The 20,689-nt window shown below is 47.5% G+C and overlaps 2 protein-coding genes across 2 annotated transcripts in view; one reads left to right on the forward strand and one right to left on the reverse strand.

Moving 5' to 3' along the window:
• The window catches only part of LOC8034355 (leucine-rich repeat and fibronectin type-III domain-containing protein 3), a 64,887-nt gene extending 61,360 nt beyond the window's left edge, over nucleotides 1–3,527 (reverse strand). The window contains exon 1 of the mRNA XM_029968476.3: nucleotides 3,416–3,527. The gene's annotated coding sequence lies outside the window, so the exon portion shown is untranslated. The remainder of the gene's footprint in view (nucleotides 1–3,415) is intronic.
• The window catches only part of LOC8034357 (rab3 GTPase-activating protein catalytic subunit), a 284,365-nt gene that overhangs the window by 111,519 nt on the left and 152,157 nt on the right, over nucleotides 1–20,689 (forward strand). The window lies entirely within an intron of this gene.

Below are 20,689 nucleotides of genomic sequence, written 5' to 3' on the forward strand. Positions count from 1 at the left end.
TTTTGGAACTGGAAGGCTTTATAGGCAACACTGTCGAAGTGTTGCCAGTAAAGTGTTCCCAGGTCATCCCGGCACAATCCCACACCGCCTAGTGAGAGTTAAAAAAAGAGTGGGGAAGAAAATTGGCGGGGGAGGGGATAAATCATACTTTTGGTTTCTAGGTGGCGCAAGCTACTGCCCTTTATAAAGGGTACAGTCGTTAGCATCCATCCATGTTGTTGTAATTTGGGCAGGTGACATGTTCCCGAAGGGTTACGAGAAGTTAGTGGGTGTGAAATGAATGCCGTAAAAACTCACTCCAACACAATGCAGAAAATAAAAAAATCACGTCATGTTTTGTTTGGCAGACTGCCTATTCGACGTACAAGTTGTACAGCATGTGACGTCACGCCTATAGAATCCGCGGGGAAATTTGAATGTTGGTTTTGGCATTCCATTCATTTCTTGTTTTCTCGGTAGCCATTTTGAATTTATAGATAATAAACAGCACGCTGGGAAGAATAAAGCACGGGTATTCCCAATGATGTAAATAAGATAATAATAAAAAAAAAAAACTTTAAATATGCTTTGACGGGCACCAATATGAAGCGCTTCGCTGGTACTTCGTAAGAATACAAAGGGTCGTCGAGCAGTTTTCACTGACATTGAAACTGGTCGAGCTTCGAAGCAGTGACCCCGAGCTTTTCATAAGAGAAAAGTAAAAAAAAAAAAAAATAATAATAAAAAAAATGCTCGTCAAGTTAACCTCGGCGAATCTGCATAGAGCGCTTACCTACCGAACCTCCGTCTCCTAAGTAAAAGCGGAGGGCCGAGTTCGGGGGCATTAGAGCCGATTCAGGATGCGTGGCCGTTCCCGCCGCATCGCAGTTGGAGCCTTAAAAATAGAGCAGTATATACAACAGCGGGAGGTTCCCCCTAAAAGCGATGGTCGCGTCGTGCGGCGCCTGCAGATTCGCCGACTTTCTAAAAGACCAGCCAGACAACCCGCTTTCAAGCTTCCTCGCACGTTTTCCTTTCACAATAAATAGATATAGACACTTTTTTTCTTTTAAACGGGAGGAGGAAAAAAATAACAAAGAAAAGGGAGGCAGTACAAGAGACGGAGTTGGAATGAAGCATAACGGCACCGACGGGATGCTTCATTCCAACTTTTACTTGGGAGGTCGATAGATCGATGGGCGGTCATCGCTCATCGATCGAGCTCAGGTCGGAGAAGGCATTAAACGGGTCAGCGGTACGGGCTCGGGGCCACTGGAGGGCCTTCTCAGAGTGGTTCCGACCTGCCTGTGCCGAGTCGGCCAACGCTGACGCCTTCGAGTGGGCAGCCTTGAAAAGCGCCCCGCGCGCGTGGGTGCGCGAGCGGGGCTACCCCTGTGCGGGCGAAAGCCGCTCGGGACGGACTGCGAGGATGCTGCCCGGCCGAGAAGCTTTTTCCGCCGGAGCGCCACGCGCATTCGATTGATCACGCGCTGGCGAAGACTCCGTCGGAATTTCGGAGAGGGGGGACATCTTCATTGCGTCTTTCTTGGCGACCATCCACCATACACGCCGTGGCGATGGGACGCCGGGATGTTGCGTGGGCCTTGAAACGTGCTATCGGTGTATGAGGGAGGGATTCGGACCGGCAATCATACCACGCGAAGTGTGTATTGGGGCGTTACGTAATCGTAACCCCCGAGAGAAAAATTTGTTTTTACACATGAGAGCATCAGTTCTGAAAGATGATCCCAGCAGCCTCAACATGCTTACTATAAGACATATTTTAAATTTTGTTCGCTTCTGAAAACACGCGTAGCGAGACAATTTTTGTCGATTATTCCGAGTCTCTGGTGGCACTTCTCCCGTCGTCGTAATCTGGACTCGTGCAGAAGCCCAAAGTCTGCGCCCGCTCGCAGTTTTCTACGGAGACTCGCGCCGGACGTCACTCCTCACTGCCCGAGGCTACGGAAACATGGAGCGCGGAAAAAGGGTCGAACAATAGGGGACAGATTACACGCTACTGTTCCTGTCGTTTTTCTTTGTTACTCGATGACGGAAATAGCGAATCGATCAGAGACGGAAGAATGGTGTTCGATTGTAGTGTATTCACCCGACGGAGTGCCCGCTATTTCGCCGGCCATACCACCACTCGTTATCGGGCGACGGCACTACGCCCGGACGGCCGTCATCCGAGTCTGAAGTAAAGAAGAGAACGTCCGCGGTTGACGTCAAGAGGCGAGCGCCGAAGATGGCATGTGTCATCTTTGTTGTACTTTTGCGCGGTGAAGACAGCACGAGGGCAAAAGGCCTTTTGTTGAAACTCAAGGTCGGAAGACGTGCCGGAGCCGGACCTGCGGGAGCGTCACAAACTTTAGCTACGTTTGGAACGGAAACCGCTGCGGTGGGCGGTGCGCATAAACTTGACGCTTCTTTCTTATCCACATCATCCCTATAGTCCTCCCTTCCCCCGCAATTTTATTGCTTCGGTCCCGCGTTGCAAAACTTGTTTTATTTGTTGTGTCGTGATGTAAAGTTCTCTCTTGATTCGAGATTGTTGGCATTCTTTCCTGTTCGCTACTTTCGCACTGGAATCCTGGAATGTCTTCCCCGAGCGCTCCTTTCTCCCGTGCACTGATCCAGTCTGAAGGTCGCCACGCGTGTCGCCGTGAGAGGAAAGCTTGATCGGATCATCTGCCTTCGGATAAGTTCTTTGGTTGTGTTTTCACGTGGAAAGAAATGTTAATGGAGGTAGACTTGACCGAGCCAGCCACTTGTGAAAGCAAAGCGCGAGTAGACGCGCCAACACGATTGCGTAAGTTTCACATCTATGGCAATTGGGGTTTTGTTATGTGCTTACTTAGCTTGTTTGGTTGGCTTTTTGCCGGAAACTTGGTTGCGAAAATGACAAGTCGGTCATTCTTTCGTCACCTCGAGGGATTGATCACCTCCACACGGTAAAATATATGAAGATGTTGGCACCACGAATCCGAACTATAAAGAACTAGCTTACTGGTAACCTTTTCGTGACACTCTGCTACTATGAAACAGACACGCAAACAAGCACTCCGTAACACCCAACTTTGTAGGGGCGAAAAGTGTCGACGCCGATCAGAACCTACCATACGGATACGAGAACATGCACCAGCGCGTATCCACACGGGGACGCAAACCGGCGCGTACAGTTCCTGCGCCCACGTCAGGCGCACCTGTCTGTGCCTGGGCACGTTTTCGGCGTTGGCGCGCGAGGCACTGCAGCACCAGGAGCGGAAACAGATACGAAAGCGCGCGCATTCGAGAAACGCCGAAGGACCGGAGACCGTGGCAGGCACAGGTCCGTGGTCATTGGCGCTTCTCGACGCACACAGAATCGGCGCACAACGGACGCATGCAGAGCAGCCGACGGGCGGGCACTCGCCATCCCGGAGAATTGACTCACCGAGCGCCAGGGCAGGTTGAGATTCGCGCGCTCCGAGAGGTGTTTAATCCTTTGGGGCAAGCTGCACGGCCAGGTCTGCTGGTCGTCCGCGGAGGCGCACTTGAGGCCAACTGGTTTCCTCGGCCGTCCCGCGCTGTCTTCAGCGAGGAGGTCCCGAGGTTGAGGGGGGCACGGCACTCTTGCAGCGGCTCTCTCTCCTCTCGCGAGAGGGCGGCCGATTCCATTGGGTGTCGGAGGTGCGGTCTTGGCGCTCTGTTGTTGACATCTGCGCTGGGCTGTTGTGCCTCGCGATCCGCTTGTGGCGCTGTCATTTGCAGGGCTTCTCCTATCGTGGCCCGTGTTTACCCGGCAAGCCTGTAGATTTGCCTGGCTTCCAGTAATGAAATGTCGACTAGTCTCGCACCCGTCAGTGCAGTAAAGAAAGCTCGGTTGTTGTGTTCACTACTGTCAAAAACAATTATCTTTTTTTTTTTTTTTTTTCTAAATTTGCCGGACTTTGCGTGCGAAATTTTGCCGCGTTTATTATTTTGTGTGTGTGTGTGTGGGGGGGGGGGGGGGGGGCGTCAAAAATTGACCGTTTGTTACTGTGCTCTGGACTGCGGCTGTTCTGTGTTTCCAAGGTATTGATTGAGGGGATGCGGTGAAATCTGAGGTGTTTTTCGGACAATCACGCTGTCGGTGTGGAGACTTTCGAAGGCGACAAAATGTGGAATTTTTTTTCTTCTTTTCTTTTTTTTGAGCGACTTACGGCCAGTTTATTGTTATCCCCCTTCTCGTCAGTTCCTCCTCGCTGTCTTTTTTTTTTTTTTTTTTCCTCCGGTCCGGGTTTGGCTCTCCGGGTTTCTTCTCTTCCGCCTGGAATGCGCAGGTGTGTAGGCCTTTGTGGGCTGGGTCCGAAAACTTTCTTTCCCCGAGGCAGCGAGAGAGAGAGGGAGCGAGAGAGGGAGGGAGGGGGGGGAGCCCAGAAAGTGGTTTCGGACAAAGGCGCTCTTGACGGCCCAGTGACATTAGGGTCAGCTTTTCCCACAGAAAGTTGCCAGGGCTACTTCGGGCAAGGAGATGGCCTTTTTCTTCTTTTTTTTTTTTCATTTTTCTCTGCTTCTTCTGGTTGCTTGTCTACTCCGCTCGCGCTTTATTTTGACCGGATCTTGTACGACCACTGTCAAATCGTTCTGTTTCCTTTTCCTTCCTTCCACACAACTGGAAGCATAATTTCCGAAGCTATAACAACAACAACAACAACAACGATTACGTGCACAAGCAAGGCACCTTTTCTCCGTCGTACCTGTATCCGCATAAGTAATAAACACCCGTACCCCGTGCGGTTTTCTTTCTTTCTTTGCTCGTTCCTCGGGAGCTCCGCTAGGGCTAGCGTGACTTGCACAAGTCGACGCCGTCACCAGCTCGGTCGCTGAGGCGGGTCTTGTTTATATAACCTTTTCTTTGTCGTTTGTTTCTTTCTCTCTCGCTCGGTTCAGTTCCGTGCCACGAATGGAGGACGGGACGCATTTGCTTTTAATTGTGCCTCGCTCCGTCGAGGTCCTTTTGTCTCCGTCGGTGCTGCCCCCCGACGCGCGCGAGAGACCTGCGCCTTTGCAGCCCGGCTTGGCTGCCACGTTCGTCCCCGCTGTGCTTCGTCATTTGTGTGTTTCAGTTCGCGGCTAGCCGATTATTGCGCCCGGTTCGTCGGACGCGAGAGCCGGCTCCAACGGGGTTGTTGTTGGTGTGCTGGCGCAGGGGCGGCGGGCGCGTGCGCCGTTGATTATCCTAATTGCAATCTCGGCTGCTTTGCCCGCTTGCAGCTCGGACCTGTGACACTGCCGTGCCGTGTAATGAGGTTTCCGTCTTACGCAGCCGTTTGATCGCTGCGCCCTTTCGGGTTGTTTTCATTATTAAGTACCAGAGTTGAAACTGGCGTTAACAAACTTCAGCGGGGCTTTATACGCTCCTATAACCTCGCCACGACTGGACCGCGCCTTTTTATTCGCGCTTTCGGGATTCGTCAGATCCTTTCGATTCGTGCTGGTGATTCAAATTTTGAACGAAAATTTCTGCAAACAGAAAAATGTCGTTCTCGTCATATTTAACTTTCGCCTGGTTTTAGTTATTGACGCGGTTACCGAAGGCGACGCTTGGCTGCTTTGTGTAGTAATACAACATTATTCGAAGTCAGAGGGGGCGGGGGCATGGGCATGCGATAAAGAACACGTTATTTAAGCATTCTGGGAAGATTTCTTGCCTGCGACTTCACCCACGCGTATCGCGCACAGTAAGCCTCGCTTGAATATTAAATGCCGAGGGAGGCCAAATATGCACGACAAGTTTCTATATTTACGTTCTCTTACACAGTGGTGCTACCTCGCTACCTATTTTAAGCGTCTTAGCAGCGAGATATGATTCGAGATGAGACTGAACAAGATTAAACACTTTTAAGAATTAAATCGCGTGACCAAACTGCTGTTGCCTTCAACATATCAACCTACCTTGCATCAATATTGAATACCGAGGGGGGGGGGGGGGGGGGACGACAAATTTAAGATGTTGATCGGGTAACGAAACTGCTGGTCGTTCGATGTATCAACGTGCTTGTTTTCCAATGCACCCTGCAAATCGGTCCGTACTGTTCGACGTTGAAGGTTTTATATACTGTTGAAAGAAACGTTTTCACGGTGATTTCATAAACGCGCCAGTATGCTTCTGAAGGTGATATGCTAACCCTATCTTCACTTCTCTCCTCTAGGTAAGCATTCTGTGACCTGTATCAGCCGCTGGCAGGTGAGTGGTGCTGATCGCTTTCAGTGTCGATTGGGTGGTATGCAAACTTAAATAGCTACACATTTGGTTGCTCTTAGAAGTACGTGTCGTTTGACGGTCGCTAGGTTACACCTCCATGTGACGAGTTAGTTCCTGCCTGGCTGGCGGTCGTCATATATACATGCTCAGGCTAGAAGTCCTAACATTTCACCGCCCTGTGAATCGCGCGAATACTGGCGGCTGAGCGTTCGCGCTCTCGGCATCGCGGTGTGTACCGTCGTCATCGATGCTGCGTTCTCTCGTCCGAGAGAAAGATCTAGCAGACGAAACGTGCGTCCCCAGTCGACTACACGTTGCGGATCATGTATCGTTAAGCCGGTCGATGACTAGCGCCAGCAAATCTCTCCTTTCCTTTTGTCGACCATTTCTCTCGGTTTCAACACAAATTCTTATTCGGTCGCCAAAAATTAAAGCGCTTAAAAAAAAAAAAGAAAAAGAGGCACGGTGTCTTTGACTTTAAAAAGTTTCCGGCGATTTTTTTTTTTTTTTTTTCAAATGCACATAAAATTTTGCGGAGAGCGCGCTTTGTATGCATTGCACACGGCTGGGTGTTGAGTGGATGAAATGAGCTACCATGGGGGGGGGGGGGGGGGGGGGGGGAGGAGGAGGAGGAGGAGGGGGGGAGCGTCGTGAATACCGCTCGACCGTGCCTGGCACTCGGCACGTCTAAACAGCCGGCCGGCCTCTCCCTCGTTGCCTGCGCACTCGAGATGGAATCCCTGAAATTCTCGCAAATGGAGGAAAACGGCGCTATATGTATAGCTGTGCGCGTGCCCCGGGGGCTGTTTCGGTGTCTTGTTGGCGTGTGTTGGGCCCCGCTGGCCTGGATATTGTCCGGGCGTGTAATGAGGCTGCTGCACCGTCGCGGCCGCCACTGGCGCTTTCGGATTCTTGCTCCGCTTTAGCCCTGGGCTTGACTGGCAATGCTGCGAGGAGGAGGAATAAACTTGATTATGCCTGTATTTGAGGGGCCCAGCACCGTTGGCGCGCCGACGTAGCCGCCTCGCTGGCGTTGTTCGCAGTGTGCTCGGTTGCTTGCGCGCTGGCTTTAAGGGCGGTTTTTTCTTTCAATGAGTCCATATGGCTTGACCCAAAGTTTGGGTGAGGACGAATTTGAGATTCCTGATTTTATTATCTGTTTCGCGTAGGTATAGCTCCGCGTGCATTCGATACGCGCCGCGTGATTTAAATATTGCTTCTATAGGGACGCGAACCTGTTCTCGCACTTGCACTTGACGACAGATTGATACGTTTTGGACTCTTTTTGCTAAGTTCTGTTTGAAAAAGCTGGTATCGTCACAACCAAGTGGGACAGACTGTACACCAAGTCCGTGAACTCCTATACACCTTTCTTTACGCGGAACATGCGCGTGTTAGGACGCAATCACAGCCACGGGGTTAGAAGGCCGATGCTTCTTTGGTGCACCAAGCAAGTTCATCGCAGACCACCTATAATTTCTTGTTTTGGAATCCTTCCCACGTTGGAATTGGGAAAAACTCGGTTTCTCCTTTTTTTTTTTTATTCTGTTTAGAAGAGGGTAGTAAAATGGTTGTCGGGACGTTCTCAGCAAGAACCATACTTTGTTTCACTTGAAGTCTTAGTTCAACTGACGCTACAAGTCGATAAGGCCAATCAGAGAGCTCCAAAAAGTGCAACGTCACAACATTCATGCATTCATCGTATCTTGTGCTGCGTCTTGTATAAGCGACTAAGCCAATCAAGCGCAGTGAATGCATCGTGACCTCGCAACTTTAGTATGTGTATCCGTGTTTGTGTGCCCTCTATCGGCTGTGACCGCGCTCTTTCTTATGGTGAGAAACAAAATATAGCTTTCTCACAATCGAAACGTCCTCAGCCGTCTCGTAAAGAAGTTTATGGTGTACAGCAGTGGTTCCCAAATAGGGGTCCGCGGACCCCAGGGGGTCCGCGAAAACACTTCTGCATGGGGTCCGCGAGACCCCCAACAAAAAAAAAATCTTTTTTTTTTAGTTGGCACGTTTTTTGTAGTTTGAAGCGCAAATGTGCCTTTGTTTTATGTTTTTCTGCTACGTAGAAATAAAAGGCACCTGTTTCATGCTCCAGATGTGTTAACTTACTTACGCCCCCCCCCCCCCCCCCCCTCTCCCCCCGCTGGAAGGGGTCCCCCATCACTGCCAGCGGTCCGCAAGGGGTCCCCGACACATCCATGGCTGGGAACCACTGGTGTACAGGATCAGGCCACTTGTGCATGATGCGCCGCGTACTAGCTAGCACGGGCAGCTTGCGCGTGAAGGCAGCTTTGCCAGGATTGCACGCGCTTGTTCAGACGAGCATGAGACATGGCGACGGTCATGCACCTGCTTGCGGAGCCCGTTGATAAAGTTCACGCCCGAAACACAAGAAACGCACCAGGAGACAAGGCATGCAGCGAGACCGCACAAAAGCCTGTGTCCACGCGCACTCGCGTAAAAACGGAACAAAGTCACGCGCGCGCGCCCTTGCCTCTGCAACTATGGACATAACTCGAGATGGGCGGGGCCGCGTGTCTTTTTCTTTTAGGCTGGCTCTTACAGCATCGTCCGCGTACGTTACGTTGTGTTACGGCAGCTTGCGTCTGCTTGTCGAAAGTAACCGGAACATGCATGCTTCGTGTCAAGCGTGGCAAGCAGCTGAAGGAGTAGCCTTGCACGCGACATTCCAGGCACGGATGTTCCGGTGACTTCTAACGTAACGTAAGCAAACGCCTCTGTGTGATTGGGCCTTCTGTAGAAATTTCAGTTTCGAGATTGCGACACTCTCAAGAAAAAAGGGTGTATCGTTACACCCTTTGTCCCATATAATACACCCCAGAACTTCAATTCGACGTACAGCGAGCGCCCTACAGTCGAACAGACGGCCCGAAATTTTATGAGGGGCTTGATAGCCGTGTGGTACAACTTAATAACATAGCTAATGTACGTTTTACTGACTACAAAAAAAATATATATATATATAATAATAATTGGGGTTTTCTTGGCCCTGCTGTAAAAACTTAGTGTTTTCTTTATCTGGTCTTTGATACGTACTTTAGCTATTTATAAAGTTATATCCAGTCATGTACACGTTACTAAAAATAAGTAATCGATTACAATTACTATTACTCTTGGCTAAAGAGTATTCGATTAGATTACTTGATTACTCGGCAGCAAAAGTAACTGGACATTACTTTAAGAAGTAATCGTTACTTTTCCGATTACTTCATTATGTGAAGACTTACAACTTTAGCGCTCATAACAATGAACTACCTCGAACCTCGAAACCTTGCTTGTCGCAAAGACCACGTAGGAAAATATGTGATCTTGACGTGTATTTGAACTGGCTTTGTTATATTTTGCATCCGCTTTAGACATTCTTCGGTTCTGGCTCTCCTAGGGGCTGCGAGTAGGTGCCGTAAGCAGGATTGTTTTGTGTTTTTTTTTTGTTTTTTTTTTCGTATTTCTGTGTGTGTGCGCGAGGGGGCTAGTTTGAACGAAGGACTTACGAAGACTCATTCTGCTCCCTCAGACTTCGTCCTGAATGGCCTTTGTCGTGCACTGGGGCTTTCCTGGGGCTCCCCAATCCCATTCCCAGCTAAAAAAAGAGGAAAGAAAAGAAAAACCTGACATCTTACAGAAACTATACATACAGAGAAGTTGACCTTGTTTCCTACAGGTCCGCAGAAAAAAAAAAAATTTGTGTTGGAAAAAGACGCAAATTTTATTTCTGTCATTTCATTAAAAAAAAGGTGTCTGTGTGTGTGTGTGTGGGGGGGGGGGGGGTTACCGTGGAAAATTAGTAACGGTTACAAGTAATTTTTATTACTTCAAGAAGTAATCAGATTACTATTATGATTACTGCCTACTAAAAGTAATCAACTGATTACAAAATTACTCCAAAAAGTAATCGATTACAAGTAATTTGATTACTTGTAATGCTTACGGTACAAGTCTGGTTATATCGCACCATTTTCAAGCCCCTCGTAAAATTTGGGGCCGTCTGTTCAACTATAGTGCTCAGTACGAGCATGCAGTTGCAAGTTTGTATTTAAAACTGAAACCAATAGGAGGTGTTGCCATTATTGAAGATTGTGATATTTTCCCAGTGGGGTACTCGCGCCTTACAACATATACACGAGTACTGCGGTGAGTGAGCGCCTTTCTTTTCCCACTTTTTTATTGTTTCGCCCAAATAAAATGACACAATGTTATTAGTCTGTCATTTGTAAATTTTCATGTTTATAAAATATGCATCTGCTTGAAGTGGGTTTTACAAAGCAAAAAGGAAAATAAATATTGATATTTACTTTCTTTTGAGCGCATTTTCTGGACTGAGTGTCAGTGTCACGGACTCCCAAGACAATTTCGTAACTGCAATCACTTTTCCAGCGATGGGAAATGTCTCTGGAAGGATGATGGCTTATTTTATAGATATGATAAAACAGTATACGATAAAATTGCTTTCTCCGTGTTCTGACACAAAGAGTCCTTTGTTCAAAAGTAAGCAGACGGCTTTTAGGATACCACCCGGACAATTGTTTTTAATTTTTTTATTCGTGCTTGATTTTACGATGTAAAATGAATGCGCGGATCGAGGGTCGGATGCGGATCGGACGCCGATATAATTATTTAAGAGCATGACGGATATGTGATTTGGATACGAATACGAAGTCCGCGGATGCGGATTGTATGCGGATGATCAACCTGTTAACCGTGAAGGGATCTACTGATCTGGAAACGCGGTGCTTACAGCCAATTCAGAAACTTTTGCGTGCCCCACGTCCATACTCTGGCAATGTGAACGGTGTACTCTGGGGGTCATCTTTTGCGCGGACGAAACGTTTCGTTTCGGTTCCATTCCAACTGCAACAGGCGAAATTCGCTTCAGAACGCCTTTCTAAACCGGTAAAAGTGATGTCTGAACTCGCAAATCTGCAGCCCGAGCTCCTTCCCGTCCCCTCCTTTCCTGAATTCAATTTCAAACACAAGTTTTGAATATATAAAAGCGGTCACTGCTATTTTTTTTTCTTCTAAGTTATGCACACTTTTTTTTTTTCTCTAAATTAAATTTATTCCGTGGAATCATAACATTTGCCCGTGGCGGTAATGAGCTAACGGGATTGTAATTTGAATCCGGCGCCGAAGACGAAAATATAGCTTCTTTTAGCCGATTACACTCCTATTACACGGAAGTATCTGACACGTTACGAGGTATTACTCGCTGATCGGCCTAGCGATGTTCAGTGGAACGTAGATGTTCCCCGTGTTCCGCAATTTCTCAGACCATCCATCATATCGGATCGGTTAAATGACCCTCGAACGCACGCGCAAGGGGTGCAGAATGCACCGAGTACACCGCTATCTTATTCCAAAGTTATTCTTTTCTTTAGGGTGCGGTCGCCTCGAGTCGGATTTGATGGCCGCCCCGCCTGACGAGAGCGCCGTGAGCACCCGTGCTCGGAGGCCATCTCCAGGCCTGGCAATTTGACTGAGGCGGCTTTAAAAGGGCCGTATGGGCCTGGCCTTTGCGTTGGCGAATTGGTGTGTTTTTTTCCTTCTTTGCCTGTGGCTCTCGCTTGTTCGGTGGCGCGCGTTATTCCCGGTGGTCGGCGCTTACTTTATGGCCGTCATATTTTATGCGCGAGATTTATGGGAAGTGCGTGCAGTGAAATCACGCAATATCCGCATCCGGTCTTGTAGTGTCATGCAGCTCTACGGCGGACGATGTGTCTAGACCTGAAATCTCGCATTCCGAGGTTGGAGCTTATCTTCTCTCTCTCTCTCTCTCACTTCCTCCTCCTCTTCTTCTTCTTTCTTTCCTTTTGCTTCTTTCTTCTGTGCGTAAGGACTCTCGAAATTTATTTTCTATTTCTGGACGCCGGGAGAAGTTATAATGGGAAGTCTCAAATTTGAATGGAAACGACTTTTAGGGTACGCTTTAAATATGTCCGAATATTGTCATGTTTTAAATGCGCAAGGAGTTAATTAAGATGCTGATAGTTGTAAGTACCCCCCCCCCTCCCCCCCCCAAAAAAAAAAAAAAAAAAATTGAGAACGTGAGTGGCTTGCGTCTTTTTTTTTTTTTTTAATTTGAAATAGGCAGTATAGTTGGTGACCGAGCAAGATCGAAGTGGAAGCCCCTCCCCACCTCTTTCCACTTTAGTAGTGAGAACGCTGGAGAGGAGGTGACCTTCTCTCCACCGTTGGCTCCGCTGAAGTGGAAAGGGGCGGTAGGAACTTCCACTTCGTTCTTGACCTGTCACAGACTTTATAGATCCTGCTCGCTGTGTTGTTTTTACTCCGGCTTGTCTAGGCTAGGGTGCATCGTCTGGCCTGCTTCGATCTTGGCGCGCAGCCAGCAACATTCACGCACTGTATACCCTTAGCTGATGATGCGAGCATATGGAAATTTTGATCCTCATATTGATCTTGACTCTGTAGTCAGCGCGAACGCCGAAATTAGAGATCGCCACCGAGCGAACGATTCAACATCCGATGTCGAGAAAATGCTTTACGCTATCCTTTCAGTTCACCGCTCGTGGAAGTGCATAATAGCCTTGCCCCGTCTCCTTTTATTTGTACACGTCGCATGAATGGCTTTGGTGGAAAGCATGTCTCGCAGCTGACTTGCTTCCCTCGTTTCTTCCGGCGCCCACCGTCTGTCAGCCTTGGCTGTCTTGCCTGGCGCGTGGAAGCTGCTTGCGTAGCAACTGCCCACGGCGCGTGCGACGGCCAAGAAAAGTGACGAGCGACCTAGTTTGTTTTTCTCGTGGCCGCGGTTACGCGTTTCTGAGCATCGGCGTCAGTCTTCCCGATCGACGTGCAAACCGTGCTTCAAAAAAAAAAAAAAAAAAAAAAAAAAAGATTTTTTGTTTTTTACTTCTTTCGTCGTTGTTGCGGCCTCAAGGTGAACTCGCAAGGCCAGCGGGTTTATAGTGACTCTATTTGAGAAGAAGCTTCTTTAGTGTGTTTTAATCAATGTCTCTTTCAATAGCTTTTGTGTATAATGGAAGAGAACGAAATAATGACTACGTGATTTAAACTATGGGATAAAAATGAAAACACAGCGACCTTCTCCGCAATTCCTGTACCTCCCATGGCGCTCTGCGGTCTTTTTTTCGGTTGTTCCAGCGCATGCGAGTCGCCTTGGGCGTTTTCTTCGGCTACACGATATACGATTCAAAATTTTCGCAACCGGTTATGTTACTTTTAATATTCCATACCTTCGTCATTTTTTTTATTTTTTTTGCTTTATATCGAAAATTAAGAACGTGTCGGAGTTTACCTCCGTTAAATGTCTGTTTACCCTTCGTTTATCCGAGTTCAATTTAGTAATGCAGCGAATTCTTTAAACTTACTCGCGAAAAGAAATGGTTAAAAGAAAGAAAGTACGTAGAGAGAAAACAATTTTAATTAAAATTAAGATTTAAAAAAAAAACAAAAAACTGCGGGATCTTATATGGCTTCCACTGTTTTAAACCCCTGGATTCTCTTCGTTAATCGTCCGCAGTTACTGAAAGGAGACAGAAGTGGCGTCTCCTCGGTACCGCTGTGTCCGCGCTCTTTATATAGCAAAACTAATGTAAAACGTCTCGTTTTTTTTTTTTTTTTTTTTTTTTTTTTTTTTTAATCGTATTTTTGAATAACAGTGTTTTGGCGTATAGTTTACGGGCGAGGAATTTTCAGATTTTCTCGGTTTTATTCGGAAACCCGGAACCGGGTTTCCGAATGGGGGAGTTGAGCAATGAGTGACTCAGACCTTGAGTCACTCATTGCTCAACTCCGCCATTCATTAATTATTTTGAGAATTTTAATGCAGACAATCCGTTATGGCGCAGTGCTAGGTGCGAGACTCATGGAGCAATAGTCGAACGGTTTATTTGGTCCACAAATTTGTGTCTGTTAAACGAAAAGAAACCTAGATATTTTAGTCCACCCACAAACTCATTTACATCAATTGACCTCTCTATAAGTGAACGTATTTTATTATCACTGTTTTCATGGCAGCTTACAGCTAATCCTTTAGGCACTGACCACATGCCGATTGTTTTAGGACTGAATAACCCAGGTGGGACCCTCGCCACCTGAACTCCCCGCTGGAAATTTGAGAAGGCAAACTGGTTAGAATTCAAGTAATTCTCGCTGCTCGCATGCACATCTCTTGACAAGCTTTCGATTGACGAAGTGAACGAACTGCATCCTCCAGGAAGCCATTATGGCAATCCCCGTGACCTCGGGACAACTCCCACGCCGTCCCAAGCCTTGGTGGAATGAAGAATGCTCGGAATCACGAAAAAAACAAAACAAGGCTTGGAGCATATTTCGACAATATCTGACATCATCCGAATCTAGCAGTGGCGGAACGCGACGCCATCGCGTTCTGCCACTGCTAGCTTTGCGCTTGCTTCACGAGTGGTAACTTTGGCGCGCCCCAGAGTTTCCCATGAGCTTCAAGTCTTTCTAAAAAGAGTTAGTGGTTTTCGATGACGCTTAGTAAGTTTCTAATTGAAATCCTATGTCTATTTTCACTAATGAAAAAGTTAATTAACGAATTTTAATTGATTAGCCGACTTATCACAAAGCTTAGCCACCCACATAATGCCCCCGTGGGCGTATAACTCACCTGCACAGACCGCCTAAGTGTAACTTTCCTGCCTCGTTTTAAACAAATCGGTAAAGCTTAAAAAGAGAGAGAAAAAAAAACACAAACCTGTATATATATATATATATATATATATATATATATATATATAGTCTCTTTGTGTGTGTGTTAGTTTTTGAGGTGTATACACACGATTTCGGGCCACATCTACGTCCGTTCACGTTCAGTGTCTCGGTGTGGGCGCAAATCAAATTGAACGCGAAAGGTCGATCTATCTGCCTTTGCGATTTGATGAGAAGGGTTGAACGATAAAAGTGCACAATTTATCCCGTGCAGTACGAGCCGTGGGTCTTTAACGTGCATTGCCCAATTGTGATTACACAGACTGCACGCCGGTACAGTTCCCCGTCTGTGTAAAGGCACGACCACATCGCGTCGCGGAGGCCTGCGGCGCGACGGTCGGTGCTGCCGTTTGCCGACCGAAACCAGTTTTCGGCTTCAACGGCGCGACGTACGGCGCCGCAGAGTCAACCGCTCCGTGCGCGGTTCAGAGCTCGGCGCCGCACGCCGCAGAAGAGAGGAGCCAATGGGAGGTGGCGTAGGTAGTGACGTCGCGATGCCATGGCAACGCTCAAGCCGGTCCTCGGCGCGTCTTTCACGTTCCGAAGGAAGTGTTTCGTATCGTCTGCTATCCCTATTTCCCCCCGATGCCTTCCGCAACGGAGCGGTTCCTTGAAACTGTGCGACTGTTTCCCTTTTTATATGACAAGACGCAGCCAGACTACCTAGATAATGACGCTAAGAACAACCGCTGAGAAATTATAGCAGAGGAATTCGGAATTGCAAGTGAGTTTCTCCGTGGCACTTGTTGCATGTCGTCTGTGTTGTGACGGATGTCGTGTTGATTTCGTGACACTTTCGAAAGTAGCCTTCATCTCTGGCGCGCCACCGGGGCAGCAATGCACTGACCTGTACTTCGGTGTTTCGGTAGAACCAAGGAGGTAACCTCCTTGGGTAGAACCAACTCGGCCGGATCCAAAACCTGCGTCTCCTTCCCTTCAGAGCGCGGCGACGTCGCAAGATCAACGAGCAGGCTAGGATAATCACATTCACGCTGATCACCAGGTCATTGTGGACTCCTATGTAGGTAGCGAGTGCGGTTTCGATGCTGATATATGCGAAAGATGGGAGCCGAAACGGAAGGATCTAACGAAGAGCAGACGACGAAAGAGCGGGAAATCCGACGGGAGGTGCGATCGCGAGATCCAGTGCTGTCACGTGACGCCCGCAAAACGGAGGCCAATGTGGCCTCCGTTTTGCATTATAATCATAACATTAAATTGCAAGCTTCACCCTTGTTGGTGTACGACTGGTGGCAGCTGATAAAACCCGTTTTCTCTACTAACGTCTAACTCCTGGTTAGCTCAGTTGGTAGATCGCTCCACTTGTAATGGAGAGATCCCGGGTTAGATACCCGGACCAGGCGGATCTTTTCGGTTGCGCACCAGTCACCTAGCTGTGTTTGGAGATTTATGATTGTCCTTTGTCCCTCTTGTTCCCCTTCTTCAGGGATTATTTTCGTCATTCTTGTCCAGCTCGCTTGCACCTTCGCATTTAATTGCATTATGATCCCACTACTCTTTTCTAGTATGCGCCGCCTTTTCTGCCGCTTGGTGGCGGGTTTGTCGACGGGTCTTTTCTTGTTTTCGTACTTTATAAACTGCATTTGTTTTTGTTTTTTTTTTATCTAAAAAAACTGAACAAAAACTACTTTTATAAATAATTGAAACGGTTCGCGCCACTTATATTTTGTATTTCGACTAAAAGGAAGCTTTTAGCGGCTCTGACCAGTAGTAGGCCCAGGACCAAAGACGTCACATTTTGCGCGCTTTCGGTACCGCGGGTCGCCCTCGTCGGTGGAGGAGGTTTCCATGTCGTCCGGTTAAAATATGACGCACTGATATTTAGTTACTCTCTCCGTGCCCGCTGGTTTGCCCGACCCCTAAGAGACGTGGAAACCGCAAAAAAGGTAGACGCTTAAATATGGTTGCAGGGCCCCTTTAAGGGGGCACACAGTCACACAGACAGTCGGCGAACGTCGCGTTTTCCGAGCAATTTGAGTGTCCGGGAGACCTCCTTGCAGGTGTCGACAGGAGCCGCTCTCGTTTCCAGCGCGCTGAGTCGGCTGCGGCGGGCGCTTTTATTGTGTTGCGGCGCACTGCCGACGTTCATCGTTGTGAATAACAATGGTCAATGTGTCCAAATGGATCGCAGGGGCGGCTGTAGTTGTTCCGTCCATTAACACAGCGACGGGCGACCCCTCGTGTTAAGGGGTCTCCTCTCCGCCTCCCTTCTCGAGAGAAGCGTTGCGCGAGTCACGCATTGCTCTCAAGTGGATCCCTTCCTCTGTCCCCATGCGCGAGTATTTCCAGAAATCGCGTCTGATAAAGAAGAAAAAAAAAAAAAAAAGTGTTTCGCCAAGAAAAGTTGTGTTTGGTTTATTTTGCTGATCGTGTGATATTGTGATGCCCGTAGTTTCACACGCAGGTGAAGCAACCGAAAAAGTTAATGACTCGAACAGAAAAAAAAGCAGCTTACCATTTTCTTTTGTTTTTACTCATTTCCTTTTTTACCTTTTTAATTCTCAGTCTTTTCAGATCCTTTCACTCCTTTCTCATAAATATTTGTAACATTTACCGTTAGGGTCTTTAATGTCTTCGTCTTCCTCATCTTCCGAATTAAAATGTCAGTTGCGAGTAAGCGCTTTTTCTGTGTATTCTCCCTCTTGTCCTTGTCTTTCGCGCTTTTTAATTTTCGTAATGTTCAACCAACTAAGCCAACAAATAATTTTGCTACATGTGGGCATTGCTGGCAACGAGGCTGCAGATAAACTGGCCTTCTCTTCGCACATGTCCGCATCCCCCACCAAGACTTAACACTGCCTACAACACTTGAAGTCTTGCGATTGTGGCAGTCCGAGTGGGGATTCAGAGGTTAACAATACGGGGGGGGGGGGGGGGGGGGAGGGGGGGGGCTTTAAGCACACAGAGGTTAACAATAGGGGGCTCACAAGTATGTATTCCATTTCACCCTGCCTTGCTACTTGGTGAGCGACCACTCATCTCATTCAAACGTCTTTTTGATCTTTTTTTTTTTTGTGGAAAATATCGGATTTTTAAGCAAACTGCAAACAATAGAACTATTCCGCCATAGTTTAATTATACTCGCCCCTTTTTATTGACCTACCTTGTTTGGCGCAGTATGGCCATTGATGCTCTTGCTCCGTTAAAACCGTAAACAGCAATTTTGGGCTCCACGCACGCGCAGTGGGGAACACGCAACGCTAATGTAAACACTTTGTGTTTGCGTTTGCTCGTATACGCAATACTAAAACTCGTTACTGTTTCACCGGTTTTCCAGCGCCAACGAAATGTACTGCAGTGAGCAGACGCGCAAGCGGGTGGGCGCTCCTTCGAACTGGAAAAGCTGAGATTGGCAAAACGGCGGTGCGTAATAATGAAAGAAAATAAATGTTCTGGGTAGCTTTGTAATGAAAACAGCAGCAACGGAATCCCTTGCTTTCTTCGCAATTCGGAGCCTTTTGTCCTTAAGGATTGGCTTTGAGTTTGGGAGTTTTGCTGATTGCCAAAAGTCGCGACTTTGATATCACCATATGCTTTACCCACAGTTAATGTCATTTTACGTGAATTTTTCAGACTAGCTAGAATGTTTAGACTATTAGTATTTTATAACTTGTTTATCTGCAATTGTCCCCAGTGATGATAATTTGCCAACTTTTGGATTGCCATGGTTCGCGCGTTTGAATTCTGATTAAAATCAACAGATTATATTGGAGTTTGGAAAACTATTTATTAAAATATCTTAATTGTATTATTAATAATACAAATTGCCGTAATGTAGGTCCCCAAATACGTTCACAAAAATACCCCATTTAACCATAATAGGCTTTAATGAAAGGTCTTATTTTGATATCTTTTTAGCGCATAAAAAACTCTGACATCGTTATCAATATAGACATAAATACTTGATGTAATATAAAGTCCTATGCGTCGCGCATTGCCTTAAAAAACACACTCTTCTGTTGTCCGACTCGGAGTTTGTTTTGGGCCAGAAGGCGCCATTCTTGTCCCATTGAGCGAAAATGCGGCGTCTATGGCCATAAAAATACGATTGAGCGACACACGCCGCTCAGTCGTACGCTCTAGGACGACACTGTCCTTGGTGTCGTCCTTGAGGTCGTCCTAGAGGTCTTCCTAGACCTCTTGAACGACCTTACTTGTCCTATTACGCGAAAAAGCGGCGTCGTTGTGCCCGAAAGATGGCCATAAAAATACGCCATCAAGCACGCGCCGCTCACGCTCACGCTCAAGTGCGGGAGCGTGAGGTCACCACCGGAGCGCCGTGTGCAGAAGGTGCGCTTCGGACTTCATCTGTGCTTGTTGTGTACTTGGTGCGATGGACTGTGAGGCGACCGCGTCTACATCTGCGGCCTCGACATCGGCAGCAGCGTCTACTCTACGGCGGCTTCCGCAGGCAAACGTGGCCGGCCACTCAAATACGCCACAGCATCGACGTTGTCCTAAACTTTAATACGTGTAGAAACATTACTCGAAAACATTTCTCCCCCTGGACTATAATGCTTTCGCCTTCCTACACGTAAGCAGTCTTGAATGTCCTCGTGTAATTTTTTTTTTGTAGTGATAACAGCATTTCTTAATTTGTACGTTTTTTTGAACATATTCTTAGCTCATCACCCGTGGTGATATTTTGTAAAATTTCAATTGATTCTGTTATCCTTGTGCTGGGAATAATGCTAAAGCAATTAATCATCTAAATTCCCGAAAACCTATTAAAGTGCCCGCAGGTGATTATTTCATATGATCTTTATCCTGGTAAAAAAAAAAAAAAAAAAGGCTCCAAGAACACTCATTTAGCAACGCAGAGTTTTTCAACAAATACAATATTCCGTTACCTTTAAGGTGTATGGAAGGCCCCGTCTTTAAAGGGTCTCTGAACTCTCCAAAATATATGCAAGTTCCTGGATCGGACATGCATATCACAAAATAAAGGTGCCGCGAATAATTTGTTTAGCATAATAATTACGCTGTGAGGCACGTCTTGAGGTGGGAGAGAAACCGAAATGAATACCTATATCGAGAGATTAAATCCAAAATAAAAGTTAGTTTCGGTTTCGTTCCTGAATTAAAACGTGTCTCCCGGCGTAAATATTACACTAAATAGCGTTTTTGCTTTCAGAATAAAGAGGTGACCTGCGCGCATAACACCCTAGCTTCCTCGTATGAGCGCGGTAACAATTAGCGTCTCTCAATGAAGCCAGCACACTAGACAGGCTCAGCAACTCGTGTACCAGCACGCATCTCCGACCCTCACTATAACCGCCATTTTGGAAAACGGGTGGCACGTCACCACCCATAGACAGTTTGAGTCGCGTTTTCTTCTCCAGCATCTCGGGGAAAGCAGAGGCGCCTGCAAAGGCGGAGCAGGTGTGTCCGACGATGAGAGCGGAAATCCTCGTGTTTTCGTCGCCGCATCCGTCTCTTGATGACTCTTTGGTTGGCAGCGCGGATGAGTTTTCTCATTACGCGCGGGGATACATCCATATGGTCGTTCGTAACATTGTGGTCCGTAAACGAACGCCCTAAGGCCTTGAAACATTTTCGGCTCGCGCTTTATCCCTGTTGGCTTTTCGACCTTCTCACTGCCGACATTTTCCGTATTTTCGCGGATCTTGGCGGCGACAGTATTTTTAGTTTTCTGCGGCCGCTGTTCTGTTCAGCGAGGCACTCACGACCATCTCTCCGTCTCTGCCGGTTCGTGCCAGA

The sequence above is a fragment of the Ixodes scapularis genome, unplaced genomic scaffold, assembly GCF_016920785.2.
Source record: "Ixodes scapularis isolate PalLabHiFi unplaced genomic scaffold, ASM1692078v2 PGA_scaffold9__187_contigs__length_104089568, whole genome shotgun sequence".
In the NCBI taxonomy this organism is placed as follows: Eukaryota; Metazoa; Arthropoda; class Arachnida; order Ixodida; family Ixodidae; genus Ixodes; species Ixodes scapularis.